Source organism: Pleurodeles waltl, chromosome 6 (assembly GCF_031143425.1).
Source record: "Pleurodeles waltl isolate 20211129_DDA chromosome 6, aPleWal1.hap1.20221129, whole genome shotgun sequence".
Taxonomy (NCBI): Eukaryota; Metazoa; Chordata; class Amphibia; order Caudata; family Salamandridae; genus Pleurodeles; species Pleurodeles waltl.
In genome coordinates, this window is record NC_090445.1 from 395,337,826 (window position 1) to 395,358,621 (window position 20,796).

Sequence of the window (20,796 nt, forward strand, 5' to 3'; positions counted from 1 at the left end):
GGATTGGAGACTAATTAAAAGTCACCAACATTCATATGGTTACCTTTCTTTTGAGATAGTATTAATGCATGGAGTGGCACATGTGAACTCAAAGTGCAATAAAAGGTGATATGACTGTGTGTGAGGAGTGCAAGGTGTTATGTGAGTTGAAATTAAATAAAATATCTGCTTGTTTTTTTTTACTCTTTGGTATTTGTGTATTCTAATGGATTTTATTGCCATAACCTTTAATTTATTTGAATCTAGGAGTTTTCAACAGTGGAAAGTTCAGAAAAATAAACTGGTCATAGCCTTCCTTTTTGGCACCATTGAATTTGGTCTCTAAATATTTATGTTTGGACTGGATATCATTAAGATGTTCTTAAGTGGTGCAATCTGCCCGATCTTACAACTGTAGCTCTTTATTTCCATAAGTATCCTGCATTATCTCAATGATTGGGTCTTTATTTCACTTATGTCACTAAGGCTTTAACTCCTTCTGTGCTAGGGACGGCTCAGAGCCATCCTCAGTCATGGTAGGTGAGTGCCACAAGCCATCCTCGCACCCACCCATGTTTGTATCTCTGGGGCTCCCCTCACAGTTCCCACAACAACAGGGCTCTATTGGAGGTAGCAGCCAAAGCGCTTCGGCTGCCACCCCCTGCCCCCTCTCAGTGATCTGATGACATCGAGGGCACACTGGAAGACTGGACATCCCAAAGGTAAGTCCTTCTGAGGATGGTTATTTTTAAGAAGGCAGACAAGAGAGAGGAAAGAATTTTTCCTTTCCCACATGCCTGTTTGGAGTAGATTCCTGCTCCATGATCCATGTGTGGCTGGACGTAGTACCTGTGACAGGAAAGGATCAGACTAACACCATTGGAAGTCCTTACACAAGGACCCTCATTGACCTTGCTTTGATTTGTTATTTTACAGGCACTAGGCCTAGCCATACAATTGAGGTACCATTTTCATCAGAAGATTTGGGGAAACGCTTAGTGGAAGGAAGTTTGTCGTTCCACACAGATTCTAGAACTTTCCATCACAGAAATAGGAGGAAGATGTGTTTTTTTAGTCAAATTTTGAGGCTTGCAATGGATTCTGTGTAAAAAACATTTTGAGAGCCAGGCAAGTCAGTACACCCTGGTTACCCCTAGGTGTCTTTGCAGTTTGGGCCATTTCCTGTACAGGCACTAGGCCTACCCACACAAGTGAGGCACACGTTTTATCAAGAAACTTGGGGGAATGCTGAGTAGGAGGACATTGGTGGCTCCTCTCAGATTCCAGAACTTTCTGTCACCAAAATGTGAGGAAAATGTGTTTTTTGGGCCACATTTTAAGGTTTGCAAAGGATTCTGGGTAACAGAACCTGATGAGAGCTCCACAAGTCACCTCATCTTGGATTCCCCTAGGTGGCTAGTTTTAAAAAAATGCACAGGTTTGGTAGGTTTCATTAGGTGCCGGCTGAGCTAGAGGCCAAAATCCACAGCTAAGCACTTTCCAAAAAACAGCTCTGTTTTCTTTGTGAAAATGTAATGTGTCCACGTTGTGTTTTAGGGCATTTCCTGTCGCGGCTGCTAGGCCTACCCACACAAGTGAGGTACCATTTTTATCTGGAGACTTAGGGGAACACTGGGTAGAAGGAAATTTGTGGCTCCTTTCAGATTCCAGAACTTTGCATCACAGAAATCTGGGATAGATGTGTTTTTTTCAGTTATAGTTTGAGGTTTGCACAGACTTCTTGGTCAGAAAACATGGTAAGACCCATGCAAGGCAGCCCACCCTGTATCCTTCTAGATGTATAGTTTTAAAAAATGTACAGGTTGGCTATGATTCCCTAGGTGCCGGCTGAGCTAGGATACAAAATCTAGAGCTACCCACATTGAAAAAAGTGACAGTTTTCGGTGGAAAAGAGTGGTGCAACCATGTTACATTTTGGGTTCTGGCTTCTGGGCTGTTTCCTCTCACAGGCACTAGGTATACCCACACAAGTGAGGCACTATTTTTATTAGGAGACTTGGCAAAATGTGGGGTGGAATTGAATGTGTGGATCGCCACAGATTTTAGATTTTTCCATCTCAGAAATGTGAGGAAAATGAATTTTTAGTCAAAGTTTTGGGTTTGCAAGGTATTGGTCAAAAACCATGGTGAGACCCACGCAAGTCATCCCACCCTGAATACCTCTAGTTGTATAGTTTTAAAAAAATGTACAGGTTGGTTAGTTTTCCCTAGGTGTTGACTGAATTTGGGTCCAAAATCTAGAGCTACCCACATTAGGAAAAAAGGGTCAGTTTTCAGTTGAAAAATGTGTTACGTCCATGTTTCATTTTGGGCCAATTCTTGTCTCAGGGACTAAGTGATCCCACACAAGTGAGGTATCATTTTTATTGGGAAACTTGGTGGAATGCCGAGTGGAAGAGAATTTGTGATTCCATACAAATTCCAGAACTTTCCATCACAGAAAGGGAGGAAAATGTATTTTTAGTCAATGTTTTAGGTTTGCAGGGGATCCTGGGTAAAAAAACAACAACATGAGAGCCACACAAGTCAGTTCACTCTGGATACCCTTACGTGTCTACTTTAAAAAAATGTACAGGCTGACTACGTTTCAAAAGGCACCATCTGAGGTAGAGTCCAAAATCTAGAGCTTCCCAAATTGGGAAAAAAGGGCCAGATTTTGTTGGAAAAATGTGCTGCGTCCATGTTTTGTTTTGGGACGCTTCCTGTTGCGGCACTTGGTCTACTCACAGAAGTGAGGTACCATTTTCTCAGAAGCCTTGGGGGAATGCCGGTTGGAAGGCAGTTTGTAGCTTCCCACAGATTCCAGAACTTTTCATCACAGAAATATGAGAAAATGTGGTATTTAGTCAAAGTTTGAAGTTTGGGAGGAATTATTGGTAAAAGCAACATAGTGAGAGTCACGCAAGTCATTCCACCCTGTAAACCCCTAGATGTCTAGTTTCAAAAGTGTATAGGTTGGCTAGATTTCCTTCTGTGGCAGCGGATCTAGAGTCCAAAATTTAGAGCTACCTACATTGGAAAAAGGTTTTTGTTGGTAGAAAAATGCTATGCATCCATGTTGCATTTTTGGTAATTTCCTGTCGCAGCCATTTGTCTACCTACACAAGTGAGGTACCATTTTTATTGGAAGACTTGTGGGAGCATAGAATAGTAGAACATTTGTAATTACCAATTGCATTTAGCTTCATTTTTGGTTTTCAAATGTAAGTCAGTATATAAAAAAGGACATTTGGATAAATACCCTCTAAATCATACGCTAGTGGGAGTTCCCACAACTTCAGAGATGTGCATATAACTATTACACCTAAACTTCATATATTATTCCCATTACAGAAATACATAGGTTTCCTAGATAACCATTTTTCACTTTGGCTATTTCGCCATATGAATTGGTCTATACTTGGTACTCAATGAAAAATATTGTACAGTGCAGCTCAGTTGTTAGCTCCTGAGTTCCTTGGGTTTGTGGAGAGGGTTAGAACTGGGGTTTCTGGTTGTCATAGGTTGCTCCCTTATAAGCAGGAACAACCACTCCTAGTCAGCGCACGCTAGATAGACACTTAGAGATCACCTGTGCTCACCCTCTGGTATCTTGGCATAGAGCTGGCAGGCTTATCTAAAGAGACAATGTGTAAAGTATTTTTGCAATACACATACTCAGTAACACAATGAAAACAATGCAAAAAGACCCCACAAATGTTTAGAAAGTAGAGATTATTTATCTGAGTAAATAAGACAAGAATTACAAAAATCAAATCTGTAGAAGTTGAGATACAGTTTTTTAAAGATTGAACAAGAAGTAGTGCTTAGAAGTCACTAGTGGTCAAAAGGTTGCTCCAGGTCATGGGGGACCGGTGCAAGATTGAAGTTTGGCTCCAGAACACAAGCAGAGTCTGCTGAAAAGTACCTTGGCTGGAGCAAGCATTGCTGTTGAGGAGGAACTGTGAAGGTGATGTGTCATTATTTTCCACGCAGCTGGGTCCTGCGTCAGCATAAAAACTCTTTTGAGATGAATTTGATGGGTCGTGATCAAGCCACGCAGAGCGTTGTCATCAGGCTGCGCAGGCGGTGGATCTGCTGTCATCAAACAGCCTCTGCATGGGTGTTGAAGGGGTAATGCATAGGTTCTGACCAGTGCAATGTTGATGATGCATTAGTTGGTAGCAGAAAACATCTGCAAAACCCACTTCTGAGGCCCAAGACTAGAGGGGGCACCTCAGGCAATTGTAGGACTCACAGTTGGCAGAGTTCAGCAGCACCAGGACAGTTGCAGGCAATCTTTCATGCCTTTGAGACTGCAGAAGAACAGGGGGCAGCACAGGCACTCTGGGTGCAAATGAGATGGGTCCAAGACTTGTCCTCACCAGGGCAGAGATCAGCATGCAGTAGGGCTGCTCAGCAAAGTGAAGAAGCTGTTCCATAGAATAGTCAGTCCAGGCAGAGTGACAATCATAACAGCACAGCAGTCTTTACTCCACCAGAGTTCTTCTCAGGTCTAGTAGTGTTCTGAGTTGATGGGGTCAGAGCAACAGTGCCCAAATGTGCCTTTGAAGTGGGTGTGTCTTCAAAGAAGGGTCTTTGAAGTGCACAGTGATTCTTTCTTCCTGGCTCCAGACAAACAGGAGGGGGTAATCAGCCCTTTGTGTGGGAGAGTCACTTTCCTATTCTAGTGTAAGTGTCAGCTACCCTCCACCCTTCCTGTCCAGGAAGGCCTATCAGAATGCAGATTAGTCTTTTATCACACTAAACCTTACTGTGTTTCTGGCGTTCTAAAGGGAATGCATAAAGTATAGCTATCACCTAGCCCAGACATGCATTGGAGACAGGCTGCAAGGCACACAGAGCAATAAGAGCAGAGAAATGCCCACTTTCTAAAAGCGGCATTTCTAAAGCAGTAATGTTAAATCCGACTTCATTCGTAAAGAGGATTTTTTCATTACTATTCCAGTTATATGAACCATGGCAAAGCTACTCCTTTCTGATCAGGAATTACTGCTTAAAAGTATAGTAAGCAATTCCAAATGCTGGCTTATGAGAGGAGTAGGCCTCACAGTAATGAAAAATTACTTTGGGAGTTCTTCACCATCAGCAAATGTAAAACCTAAAAGAACATGTCCTGCCTTTTACTTACATAGCACCCTGCCCTTATAGTTACTTAGAACCTATTTTAGCGTGGCATATGTAATAAAAGGGGAGTTTACGGCTTGGTAATATGTTTTGAGTGCCATATGTTGGCGTTGCACTGAAACTGCACTAACAGGTTCTGCAATGGCAGACTTGAGGCATATGTGAAAGGTCATTGGTGTGCGTGGCACAATCAGTGCTGCAGGTCCACTAGTAGCATTTCATTTACAGGCCCTGGGTATAGAAAATGCCACTTTACAAGGGATGAACAAGTAAATGAAATATGCCACTTGTACAACACCAGTGTTACTATGTTTAGGGGAAAATCACATGTATTTTAGCACTGGGCAACAGTGGTAAGGTTCTCAGAGTCCTAAGGCCAAAAAAAAAGACACAGCAAAAACAGGAGCTGAAACACAAAACAATCTGAGGATAGACCACCCTAAGGATGCCAGGTCTTCAAACCGTGCATATCTTCACAACCAGAATTATCTAGCAGGCGTAATGGTATATTGCTTTTGTAAATTAGCATTGAGACAAAAAGTTACTTTTGAAAATGTGTCACAAATGGCAGTTTGTTCCTACTGATTTTCAATATTTCTTTATTTCAACAGTTATTTTCCTCGAGAAAAGTATTTATGAAGTGCCAAACCAGTAATAAAGTCCCAAAACCATACAATAAAAATCCCAAACTGAATTACAAAAACAGGGTTACTTCTCATAATCCTTTAACCATACTATCACATAACTGACTTATTCTGAATTCCTATTAATTATTAATATTTACAATGAATAAGATAATTCGTCCTTTCCACAGGTAAATATTCATAGTTGTGATTAAACCTACTGTCACCAAGAGCATGGAAAACAATTTAAAATACATGTAATGTATCCTAATTTAGCAATTCAGGAATTAATACTGGCCAGTTTTAAACCACTCTCTAGGCAATATGCATAATCAATGCCTAATTCACATACTATGGCCATCATTATGACATTGGCTGTAAATCCCACTTACCGCCATGCTGATGCATACAGCTGTCGCGGCAGATATCCGATTACCATATTATGACACACACATACCAATCCGTCACTATACAGCCACAGACACAACTCTGCCACACCAAAGGTCAGTGATAAACTGGCGGTATCCAAACCCACACAGGTACCCAAATCCATCAGTCGTCACCCTTCCCAGTGTCCTTAGGGTCAATGAACCTGTCAGCCTACTTTTTGCTCCTGAGACACACTGCCACCTAAATGCTAACATTTGAATATTTAAGGCACTCCATTTTGCCCCTTCCGTACCACCTCAAGTCAATCAAGACACATCAGTCAAGGTTCTTCCTCTGAAAGAGGGGCCTTTGTTGAGCCACTCTGTTCCTCTCCCCTGTCCCACTGGCCCCCTCTATCTCCTCCAGCTGGTTACCCTAAGGTTCTCCCATCTACCTCATGCCACATCACTGAAGTAATTCATTTTTTACTGAAGACACTCCTCTATAACCCCACTCTCCTGCCATTAGCACAAATAGAATCTAACCTCTTGATATGTTCTGTTATTTTTGATTATTTAAATCTGTATAGCTCAACTTATCACCTCTGAGGGTAGCCAGGTACTGAAGCAGAAGTCTGGGCCAGGCGGTGTTCCTAGTAGAACAGCCAGGTCTTCAGTTTCTTTGGTTACTGAAGAAGTGCAGTGGAAGTACTGATATGTTAGAACTTTGTTATAGTATTTGGCAGCAATGAAGGAAAAAACTTTCCCTCTAGTCTTGCATCTGTAAATTCGGGGGATTCATGCGAGGGAGCGAGAGGTGGAGCATAGCTGTCTAGAGGGTTGTTAGGGTTGAAGGTCATTGAGGTACGCTGGTCCTGTGTTTTGTTGAAAGCTTTGCAGGTGTGAATGATCTCAAACGTATGATTGTTAATGTATGATAAGTGTTTCTACATGTTAGGCTCTTTCTAGGTTTGAGAAGGAGCAAACATATGGTTTTGGTTTATTAAAGAAACACTAGGTGTTGGATGTTCTTAATATCTTGTGTTATAAGGTGGTGACTTACCAACCTCGTAGATTTTGTTCACAGATTATCTTTACTAGTCACCTTGTTAAAGAGAATATCCTTAATATTTTCTGAGATTTCTCTCACCATTCAACTATTAAGTAGCATAGCCTGAGAGTAGGTAGCATTAGTTACTTTAAAAGTTACTTTTAAAAAGCCACATCATCAAAATACAAATACATGACCAAAAAATAACAGTGACTAAAGAAAGTACCAAATACTTTTAATATTTTGAAAAGATAAAAGTGGATACTGTCATGGTCATTGTAAATATTTAGAATTTCAGATTAATCTGCCCTCTATATCAATAGTGTAGCAAGAATTTGGCTTGCGTCTTCACCTTGTTTGTTATGATGTCATGTTATCCAAAAAGAGAGAACAAGTTGCTTTTGATGTAAAAAGGGAAATAAGGTCAATATTTTGTTTTTCATAGTACATCAGCACTTCCAGTTTCAGATTCCTGTTGTATCTTGAGGTCAAGTCCTAGATTGAAGGTTGCAGGAGGATCTGCTCAGCTTTGCTCTTCTGTCTAGCTAAAGTGAGTTCCTCAGCTTCAGACCCATCAAGTTCACTATAGCAAATCTCCCTTTTCTACATAGTCATATTGTTTTCCTTTTTCTGGGACCTATTTTTTCTCACTCTACACTTTACCCTTACTAAATCATTGAAAAATGCCTGTGCTCCCCCTTTGAACATGGTTAAATTGGCTTACCAATGATGGACATAGTTAAATGATATGTGGTACAAGAAATACACACAGGGGCTGGAAGTTAGATACCATCTAGTGACTGCAACACATATGGTGCCAACCACAGGGTTGATCTGAGGAACCTTATGGTAACCATGGCAATATAATCATTTTTCAAAGTTAGAAAACCCTATTTTTAAACATTAAAAAGTCACCTGTAAGTACATTGTCACCCACAAGGTAGGCTCTCTAATATTTAAGAGTGTGAAATAAAAAATAACATGTTCTTCCAGTCACTAGGGCCGAAAAGTTATTTGAATGTAGCTGGATCCTGAATAAAAAGGCAAAGTTAAGATTATAAAATTTAACCTGTAATATTTGACAGAAAAAGTTTTCTCAGTCTATTTTTCATATGTATCACGAGTCCAAGGCATTGGTGAAGTTAGATCTTTGATATCTATTTAGGAAAATGAACTTTTAAATTCAAAAGTGATATTTTCCCTGCTCGAAGCTAATGGCAGCTAATTTGCTTTATCCTGGAAACAGTTGCCAAGTACGCATATGACTTTAAAGAGTTGTGAAGACTGCTCCTAGAGCAGAACAATAGCTTTTGGCCTGGTGACAGGGTGGACAGGATGTGGGGCATTTGATTTCTATGAGCCAACAAAGTACAGTTGGAAAGGACCCAAAAACCTAATTAACTTGAAAGCTACAGAGGGAATGCCTGTCTGTTAGACCTGTCACCCTCAGGGTGTTCTTCCCCAAAAGTTTTTGCCTTTGCCTTCCACTTTTTACTAAAATTATTTTTTGGTTGGCCTAAGGACTGTGCATTTTACCACTGATAACCAGAGCTAAGGTGCCGGTATTCACTGGCTAAAACATGGTAAAATGTTGTATACCTCAGTGATATACTTAATTTACTTAGAAGTTACTTGTAGAGTAGTATACCACATACCCAGGGCCTGTAAATGAAATTCTTCTATGGGCCTTCAGCAGTATTTTGTCACCCATTTAAATAGCCCTTTTAAACGTACCCAGGCCTGCTGTTGCAGCCTGACTGCATTTTTAAACCACTAATTCAACTTGGTAATATAACCCCTTGCCAAATCTCAAATACCCCTTTTATTAAATACACCATCCCTAACTTAGGTCAACGGTAGCCCATAGGGCAGGGTGGGCATTGCAATTAAAAGGTTAGGTGTGTACTTTTACATTTTATTTGTCCTTGTAGTGAAAAAGATCCTACATTTCTTTTTCTCTACTTTGGGGTCTACCTCTCCCAAAGGATAACATTGGATTGCCTTATGACCTTTAATAACTACTAAAGTTTGATTAGGAACAGGAAACATTTAATGTTTGATGTCTGAAAAATTGTCATCAAAAAACGTATTTAATGGTAAAGTCAGATTAAAGCTACAATTTTGAAGATACCACTTTTAGAAAGATGGCATTTTCCTGCCCCAGCTATGTGGTGCCTGCAGCCTGCCCTAGGTCACATTATTGGGTGTAGTTGTCAGTTGTAATCTGTTTACTCCTCTAAAACAGCCACACAAAAGAGGGATTAGGTGTGCCTGTAAGAGGCATCAACTGACAGTATAGCGGGGGCAGGGCTGGACAGTGCCCTACTTGAAAATGAATAGGCAGTGCTATACCTTCACACAAAGGACTTGTTATTCAGCATTGTTCATTCAGCCAGCTCAGAACCCGGTCAGGGGAGTCAGGAAACTTCCAGCACTTCAAGGGGATTTCTCTAGAAACTTCTCCTAGTCCAAATAGAAGCAGAAGATATAAAAATAGGATCCTTCAGACTCACTGTTCTGTTCACTCTCTGGATGGACCTGTAGAAGGAGTGCTATGTACTCCCCAAGACTGCTTTGCTGCACCTGGAAGGACTGCTTTGCTTTCTGGAGACTGCCTTGGAGTGTCAGAGGACTGCCCTACTGCTTGAGCTCTATTCTAGAACAACCAAAGAGACTCTAAGGGCTAATTGGCTGGTCTCCTGATCAGAGCCTGAACGGGTCCTGAACCTCCAAGTGGGATTCCTCTAGTCCTGGACCCTTGTTTGTGATGTTAAATGTACCCAGATAGTCAAAATTCAATCTTGGGACTAAAAACTGCTCTGAGAACTGAGAGTACACCTTGACCAACCTGCCTGACTATCCACCCAAGATGCATCACCAATAGGCTTGTCTTTGTGGCAGCTCCCACTATGTTCTTCTCCTCAACAGCAAATCTGGTTCAGCGGTCCTTCACCCCAAAAAATCTTATCAGCTATGACCTCCAGTCTCGTCCTCCTGTAGATTTTTGACTTTCAAAAAGCAACTAAGGCCCTCATTACAACCCTGGCAGATGGTGGTAAAGCAGCAGTAATACAGCCAACAGGCCATCAGAAAAAAAAATGGAATCACGACCATGGCGGAAACCACCAACATAGACAGCCACTTTAACACTACGACTGCCACTGCGGTAGAAACAAACACCACGGCGGTAACCGCCAACAGACAGGCGGAGGACAAAGTACCGCCCACCATATAACAACAGGCCTATCAAAAGCACGTCGGAAACAGTACACAGAAGGGAAACCACTCACCTCTCAAACCCAACGAGAAACCAGAACGCTTTTGAGCCCGAACTACAGGTCCTGCCCATGCCGGTCTTCCTCCTGCTCTATCAAGAGCAGGACAGACGCAGTCAACGACCTCAGTGAGTACTGCACCTACAACACAGGGGAGGGGGGAGGGAAAAGAGAGCAACACACACACACAACAACACCCCCGCCCCCACCCCCACCCTCACCCACAACACCATACTGTCGGGGAGACCAGATCCTCGGGGCCTGCGTACGCTCCCAACATGTCCACCACTAGACAGCTCCAAAACTCTGATAGAAATATTACAGAGCCTGAGAGAGTCCAAGCGGGGGAAAAGGGGATTAGGTAGGGAACAGCTGGGAAGGAGACCTGTAGGAAGAAAAAGGTTAAACAACACAATATAAAAATGTTATCACATTGACTTTCACTAGACTATGGTTCTAAGCGTTGTCATACTGCAACCATGGATAACTTAAGAAAGGACTACAAATAGACCTCAAAAAGTCTGGGCACCTGGAAAGGAATCAAGAATGGTTAATACAATGTTTCATATGAACTTTTCATGAATAGTTATACTCTGTCTATGAATATAAGAACCTTCTAGAATAACGTTTCAGAATAAACACTACGGGGCATATTTCTACTCCGTCTGCGCCGATTGTGCGCCAAAAATTTGGACGCACAATCAGCGCAAACGTTGCCCCGTATTTAAACTTCGATGCCCGAGCCCGTGGACGTCAAAATTCCGCCGTGTGCGGCATTTTTTGGATGTGGCAACCCACCTTGTGTTAATTATATGCAAGGTAGGCGTTCCAGTCCAAAAAATGGCTTAAAGGGCCGTGCGTCGTCTTTATGCTTTCGGGCAAAAATGACGCATGGACGCGAGGTGTAGCCAGAAAATGACGCACAGCCCGATTTGCATCAAAATTTAACGCCTCGGTCAGGGCAGGCTTTAAAATGGGGCAAACACACCTGTATTTAATCAAACACACCTGTATTTAATCAGAACACACAGAACAAACAGCAGAGCAGCAGAGTAGCAACAGGGAGCCATGGAGGTGATTCTAATCCAGCGTGCACGCAGACGCAGAGCCCAGTAGCAACAACAGCAGCTACAACAACATCAGCAGGGACCCCAAAGGCAGCGCAGAAGGCAGGAGATGATATTCCGCCCAAGAACCACCCTGCAGGGCCTCATGGAACACAACATCATACAGAGGTACCGGTTGAACTGGCAGGCCATTCAGCAGCTGCTGCGCAACGTTGAACAGCAGTTGGCACCCACTTTGGTGACAACCCACACCATCCCAACAGAAACAAAGCCGCTTGCCGTACTTCAGATGCTGGCAAGTGGCTCTTTCCAAACAACTGGTGCCCTGGTTGTCGGAATATCACAACCATCATTCTCTGCCTTTTTGCCTAAAGTCTTGGATGCCATCATTCGACTGACATACCGCCACATCTGCTTCCCTAACACACTGCAGAAGTAGCAGGAAACAAAACAGGGGTTCTACGCAATCAGTGGCTTCCCACACGTCCTTGGTGCAATCGACGGCACACATGTACGCCTTGTGCCACCTGCTGCAACTGAACACCTCTACCGCAACAGGAAGCACACACATTCCATCAACGGGCAGGCCATTGTCGATCATCAGGGATTGATCACCAACATTGTGGCTAAATATCCTGGGAGTGTACATGACTCATACATCTTCTGTCACTGCACCATCAATGAACACTTCCAGGATGGACGGTATGGCAAGGGACTACTTGTTGGTAAGTACAAAAACCCACTTATATACACACTGCATAGCAACCCTCTAGGACCCACAACACATACACCACAACAGCAACATGTGAACAGGAACATACTGAGGTCGTGACATCGCTAGCCATGTTTCTGAAGTCACCATTGAACCTGTCACACATCGGAAATTACTTTACAGCCTAATGTTAGGACGTTAATGAGTGTGGTTGCCTAAATGTCACCTTGCAAATTGTAAGTGTCCCAATGACCTTTACATTAATACATTGCATAAGTTTCAAGGTATGGGATGTCCAGGGTACTTTGATATGAACGTGTTAACAACACTTTCAATTTTAACTGTGCATGGAACTATCATCTCACCCCCAGTGAAGACACACGGACACCTGTATCACAAGTCACAATGCTAGGGAGGGCACACTGTACTGCAAATCCCAAAACATACTGCTGACAAACCGTTAGCAGACAAACACTCGTTCATCCAAGGAAACAACACAATGCAGATGGTACAGCCTACAAGCGTGGATGCCACATTAGTACACAAAAGAGTCACAGACAACACATGACAACTACTGCCATGAAAGGACTTTTCAATAGTGCCAGCTACATCAACATGATCCCATTCATTTTCTCTTGCAGCTGATCAGGGGTATGGCATCCAGCCATGGATTATGACACCAATTGGCAACCCAAGTACTGCTGCAGAGCGTGCATACAACGAGGCCCATAGGAGGACACGCAGCATTGTCGAGCGGACCTTCGGCATCCTCAAGTCAAGGTTCCGCTGCCTCGACATCACTGGTGGTAGCCTCCTATATTCCCCTGAGATGGTCTGTAGGATCATCCTCACATGTGCAATATTGCACAACATTTGTATCAAAAGAAACATTCCCCTCCTGGAACCAGAGCCACACATGCCTGAAGAGGAGGAAGAGGAGGATGCTGGCCTGCAACAGGAGGGGGAACTACAGAACACAGCTGCTGGTATACGCAGGCGGCAACAGATTGTAAATAATTTCTTCTGAATATGATCACCTTCACCACTTTAGTTAACGAATTGAAATAAACACCTATTCTAATCACCATATCATGGTCTGGCTATTCCTTTTTGCACACCTTCATCTCTACTCACGGAGCATTGCTGAGATACTGAGTAGGACACTGAACATCCCAGAGCTAATGTGATGCCTAACATACTATAGTCACATACACACATACTCTTAATGACATACATCATGTACATATTTCCTTTGAAGGCCAATAGCAGAGGACCACAACTATTTCACACATACATGTTGAAAGCAAGGTCCAACGCAGCATATGGCACACAACTATGACACCATCACTCAATAAGGGGAAAACAAGCCTCATACATGAGGCAGTCAATGTGCGTTGGCATCACTAACAGGAATGCCTGACCAGACCCTTGACAGCAGTTAGTCCAACTGCATCCAATATTTGCATGGAATATCTGTGACTAGAGTTCCATATAAGCAGAACATAGACAGCACAAGTGCCACACATATGACATGCATTGTGCACATGACATTCCATGTACATGTCAGCCCATTTCCTAACTCCTGACACACACATGCACCTGGTCACAACCCACCTGTCGGAAGAGGTCCCTTGAATACTAAATGTGTACCCTAATAATACCTCCTCTACACACACAGACCAACATTAGCAAACCAGTGTAGTACACCCTTTCCTAAGGTATGCCATTGTCATATAACATCTGACTGCAAGGACGTCAGGTCAATTTATACACTGTCTTCTAGTTTCAAAGCCCTGTTAGCACATGTAGATTGCTTCCCCTTGTGAAAATGTCTGTTGGCCCTTAGAATGCAAGTCTCACCTACAGGACTGGTGAGAAACAGATGCAGCCCACACCTGTGATCACCTCCATGCACACCACCCATTTAAAAAAGCACTGCCCCTGATGATGCTTGGAACAGCATAGGAGTTGCCATTATGTCAAAAACACCGTCAACCATTGATACTAATTAAGCCGTGTAACTCAGCCCTTGGGTTCATTTGTCACCTTCAAAAACACAGGACGTACACAGTTTGACATGTCAACTGTCAACTTTGCCCTCAATACAGTCTAAGTCAGACCACTGATTACATAACTTGTCAAGTAACTAGATCCTGAATCACCTTGCATTCTGTCAGCCTGACTGTCAACTGTCTCTGCGTCACACTAAAGTATCCCTGTGTCTACACATGTGCCACACGTGCATAAGCAAACCTCTCATTCATCAGGGGGCATTGGGCATGGGCTTCTTCCATGCATACCCAAATACATTGTATAGCATCATCTGCCTTTTAACTGTACCATTTGAGTTACATCCTCTTGAAAAAGCAAAATTCATGGCCCATCCCTTGTCTAGGTTGCATATATGCATGAATGACAAAGTGTGACAGTGTCCCAGGGTCATAGGCAGGGATTGGGTACAGGGCTTTCAGCACAACCAGCAACCTCTGATAATGTCCATGAATAATACACAAATGTCAAGACCATGACAGTTCACACACAGCATCATAGTGCGTACAACATAGTGATGGGCAGTGTGTGGTGAATAGCTGCGAGAATAAACAGCACCGAGGCTATGATCTTCCCAGATGCAGTGGGAAGTGCAGAGGCCAACCTGTGTACAAATGTTGTAATGACACCTGCCGGAACATGACAATTGAAACATTATGTCACTCAGCACACCAAGGTTGCCCTGTTGACTGTCTCATTACACATCTTTAGTGACAGGGTGGGACCATCCACATGTTGTTTCACATGTCCACATCTACTTTACTCACATTGATCAACAAAGGATACTCAGCAGTTACAGGAATAGCTGCCACTGACCCATGATGAGTCCTGGTCCGACCTGTGACAAATTACACCCCAAACAATCTACAGGATCATCATTGGACCACACACATGAACAAGACACCTATGTGCAATTGATCACTGGAAATATGTGGACACGTGCTGTCTTGTATGCTGGTCCACCACAGCCACTTGATAGTTGGGGCTCACTTCTATGGCCTCAACTGTGGTTTCATCATCCATATGAGATTGACCCTTGTCTGTCTGTGCAAACAACATGGTACCCACTTCCTCAATGCATGTGTATGACTCACTGTGGGATTCATCAACTAGTGCCTAGGAAGCTCTTACCAATACTCTAGGACATAGGATGTAGAAAATGTGGACCATTGACATGAACATGCGTCTGCCATCCACCTGGTGCATGCTATGTCACGTGTGGTGTCTACGTGACCCTAAAACTTGGAAGTATACTTTACGGGTGTTGTTACATGTATGACTAACACATGCCCTTGCTCATTTTCAATTTTACTTGCATCTTAGGATTGGACACATGGACGTCACATTCATACAACCATATGTACAATTATGCTTCATGTGATACACACACACTTGGTCAACCAACACATTAGTTGTCAAAGCACACACTTTGAGCCAAAGGAATTTAGGTATTGTACATATGTGTGTCACAATGCTATCCTCTCCTTATGACAAACATGCACAATTTGTGCCACACATATATGTAGGCCACACTTATGACCATCTATTGCGTCAGCCAACTGTAAAAATACTGTGAAGGGTGTAGTGGATGATGTTCCGCTGCAGTATGATGTCACACATGTGAACATACACCATCAACACCATCTTGTCTTCAATTAGCCAATCTCTGATGTGTTCCAAATGTAAAATAACCAAAAAACAAGTAAAAATGCCCCAAACCAGTTAATGCACTGTAATTTTGACGTCCCTAGCGGTGTGCGTCATTTTTTGTTTACCAAAACTGTATTTACGTCATTTTTTTTGATGCACAGGAGTGAAATTTAGCCCGCATCCAGATATTTGTACAGGCCATGGATCAATATGTGGATGCGGCTTAATATTCACGTCTGTGCGTAAAAACAAATGACACAAATACAGTTTTGTGCAACAAAAAATGACGCATAACGCAAAAAAGGTAGGACTTTTCATACAGGAAGTGATGTAATAGGATATCCTGTTTACAGATCATGTTCAGTGGATGTACTTTCACTTTCACTTTGCAGTCTATGATCCTTTAAGACTGTGTGGCTGTGTAGAGAGTGTTGTCCAGAGAGTTTGTGCTGTATTTGTCCTGTGTGCTATCTGTGAAGTCCTTTTGTTAAATAAATATTGTTTGTGTATACTGTAGTACTGTGTTTTGTCTACATTGTCCATTTACCTTGTGTATTTCTTGTTTGTGGGAGTTTGTTGTGGTTAGTGTTAATTTGGGGATAGTTGGGCTCTTTTAGTGTTTAGGTTGACTTTTTTTCTGTCTTTTTACCCCTACTTTCACCCTTTTCCCCTTTCTATTTCTTTTACCCCTATTCCTTATCATCATCTATAAGTATGTCTGGTAGGCCACGTCTTGGCAGGATGGGGGAAGAGGAGTTGGGGGGCTTCATCTGGCTGGTGACACATTTCTTGCCGCTCATGATCCAGGCAGGGGGCAGGGTCATACAGGGATATCCGACAGAGGCGCGCAGAATCCGTTGGGGAAAGGTGATGCATCACCTGCAGCGTGTGTATGCCAGCCAGAGGAGTGACCACCAGCTGAAGCACCGGTGGGCTGACCTCATCACCAGGGAGCAGGCTCTCTTGGACCACCTGGGAATCATGATTGGTGGCACTGTTGGTGAGTACGACTATTGTTAATGTGCACGATCAAATGCTCTGTAGTGACATCAGGGGATTAGTGCAATGTCTGCCAGCTAACTTGATGACTGTGTGTAATGCTGGGGAAATATAAGGGGATCATTGATGCACTATGGCAAGGATCCCAATTGCTAGCTGTCAGGTAGCACGTGCTCAGCAAACTTACAGGTTACTTTACCATGAAGGAAATTGGTGCGGCCTTTTTGTCAGCACAGCTAACAAAATAGGAGCCAATCATGTCTATATAGGGTACTATTGACAGAGAAGTACAGATGTACCAACATTTAGGACAACTATGTTGACGCAATTGCTAGACTGACTTTAGAATCACTACATGATGCTGAAAATGAGTGCTGCCTTCACGTCAATTGATAATAGCAAAGTGGCTCAGACATTGGTCTCATGTTAGTCTGGTGAGTGTGCAAGGAAAGCATTCACAGAAGTACTATGAATGTGTGGGATTATTGTGTTTCTTGATCTTTTTGGATACATGTCAGTTCATGATTTGAAAACATTGTGAAAAGGTGTAAGGTGCCCTCAGCTAACATCTTAAGATGTTTGTTGGAATTAGTTGAGCCACAATCCAAATATGGATGGCAGTCCAAGTGTATGCACATGGCTTCACATCTCCATGGTTGGTGCAAATCACCATAGCTGGGCCACATCAATTGACTATACTGTAACAACAGGATGGCTTACATGAGTCCCTGCCCCTCCCTCTGTACATTGGGCCTATGTGCAATAAATGTGTCATGGCCACAAGGCATGTTTGACTGGTAATGCATTGCTTAAGTAACCAGGCGTTGGATGTTTCTCTTGGATGCACATGATGAGACGATTACACTCCATATTTTTTAGTGCTCACCAATTATGGGGCATGTTTGCAACCACATGATAGTTAGGGCCAATGTATGTGTGCAGATATGTGTGTAACTGTCACAGGAGACCCATGCTATGTACAAGTTGGCCGTGAAATATCAGATGCAGTACTATCATTTCTGAATGGCTGCCATTTCCTTATTCAGCCTACACATTGTATATGTTTATGAAATTGTTGCACTATGCACAGATTTTTAGCACATTTCTTCCTTTCATACCTTACAGGTGGACCGGCACCCTACACTGTGGGAGAGGTGGCGACATTTGAGGACCCCGACCACTCCAGTAAGTGTTGATATGTCTGTTATGTGTTGTGTTTGCTGGTTATGGACTCATGTGAGTTGGACGCATAGCAAGGTGTGATGCGTTGGGCAAGCTTTTCACTTGTTCCATGAGTTGGAATGCAGTTCTCACATGTTTTGAGTTTGCCAATGAGTATCCAATGGTATCATGTAGGGATTGTAGGACATCCCTGTAGGCCCCACTGTGAGTACAGGGGATAGTCATGTGTATGACACTTGTATCACCAAGTGTCGCAATTGAAGTCAGCCCCTATTTAGTCAGCCTGTCAGACCCACATTCTCTTAGATTGGTAGAGCTAATAGCTTTCCAATAGACATCTGCTTCCCTATTTACCTATGTAAGTTTGAAACAGTAGGTAGAACCTCCTAGCAGCATGTACTTCCACATGTAGTGCATCAAGTCTGTGGAACCTGAGTGTAATGGCCTAGGTGTGCATGCAATTCATGATCATGGGTGTTCTAGCAACTCTGTGTCTGATGTAAGTCAGGCCTCACTGGAAGTATATATTGTGTACTAAGTTCTGCATTTCCTGAAATGTCTGACCGTATGAGTGCTCTAGGGTTTGCTGACTCCTAATTGTAGATAGACCTTACCTGTGGTGTGTCTGTAGAGACAAACATGTGTGGAGTTGCCTATACACTCCTCGGTGTACATGTTGTTGGCAAATTATAGTTGTGTATCCACCGCACCCCCTCAAACACGGCCATGGGTTTGTGAATGGGTACCTAGTACTGATGCTACCAGTATGTTACACATACCTGTGAACAAGTGACAGTTTGGTTGCATACTAGTATACACACTCAGGTTTGGCACTTGGTACCATACTGGAAAGTCCAGTTACAACTTGCAGACCATGTGGCTTTAGTTTTGCTTTCCATACACTGACATTTGTAGCCCAGCTCTTGGCGGAGGACATGCAGCATGATTCTTAGATGATAACTGTCAGAAGTCAGATAGCAAGTCAAAGCCAGTTGTTACCCATCTTGTAGGTTATGGATGTGCTTTGTGTGATGTGACCTTTGTTGTCTGGCCTGCCATATACTTCCTCAGGGACATTCAATGCTCTGTATCGTGATATGAGCTGTTACAAGTACAGTAGATGTAATATCTGATTAACTTGCTGTGCCATTTCACACGATGCAGTTACTAATGTAGCATATCTGCATTTGTCTTCACAGCAGCTAACATGACTCCAGACCAGGTCCGTGAATTTCAGCGCCGGGCCATGCGATACCAGCACATCCTGATGGAGTCGGGGTTCCGGAGGATGGCCCGGCAATATCGCCATGAACGTGCCTCTGGGGCATGGCGAGCCTTCCCACAGGGTGGGCCTACTTTTCCCACCACAGCCACCACAGAAACAATCACCAATCAGAGCCAGGTGGCCCCACCCACAGCTGCCACTGTTGATCCAACATCTGCTGGACTTCCTGGCCCCAGCATTGCCACCGGTGCAGGACAGCCCACACAGACCTCCTCCACTACCCAGACTGCCACTGGTCCATCTGTTGACCCTGCAGCCTTCAACAGACTTGAACATAAGATGGACAAAGTGCTGTGCAAGGTGAGCCACCTGAGCCGGGACATGCACATTAAACAGTGGGTCAAGGATATTAAGAGGACCCTCCGGAGGGCCAACCTCTAGACACTTGATTTGATGGACATGATACCCTCCTCTCCCTCCTCTTTCCTTGTTCTTATAGTTAGTGGGCTTAGGGGGCTTAGTGTTAGGTTAGTATAGGCTGTTAGTGTTAGTGGGTGTGGGGTGGGTGGTCCTGCTTGTTTCTTTTTTGACTTATTACATGTGTCGGGCTATGTTGGGGTTCTTGTGTGTAAAAAAAAATAAAAATAAATAATAATTAAAAAAAAAAATACAAAAATATATATATTTGCTTAGGATAGTATAGTATGTGTTTAGGTTAGTATGTGTTGTCCTCAATGTGTCCCGTCTCATAAGAGGGGTGGGAGATAGATGTTTAGAACATTTTGTTACATGTGATAAGTAAGTGTAGCTTAGGTTAGTTAGGGACAGTTGTGGGTAATGAGCAGTCAGGGTAGATTAGGGTAGGTAAGATTTTTCCTTCAGTTTCCTCATCTATGGTTAGCTTTTAATAACTATTTGGTTACCCCTTAATAGTATGTGTTGAATGGTACTTGACCGTTGGTTTGGATTCAGTGTACATCAGTTTTGTGCTATAACATCTGTGTCCTATGCTACAAACAAATCCCAACTGAGATGTACGATTGGCAGCTAGCCCAGAGCTACCTTGCAAAGTGTCTACCCTTTGTTGCAACCACCAATCACAGTTAATATGGATCCGAATGTGTTTCTGTTGATAAGTGTGTTTTCAAAGTCACTAACAGTGCTTCCAGACTTGATATTGGGGAAACAGTTTTAGGTCTGACTGCAGTGTGATGATCATGCACACCCTTATAAGATGAGTTCTCATTGGCAATCTTGTATTCTTGTCTTCATGACCCTCATACATCATTTGTGACACAGTTCGGCATGATTACCTATTTGTATGTTAACTCAGACATCTTCATTTGTGCAGTTTTTTTAGTATTTACTTAGATTAGTGTGGCATGTTTATTGTGTTATTTTTCCTGAGGAAGCATTCTTCTGTCCTACACAGCATGGTGGTGTATGATTTCTCACTTCATCAGATTTG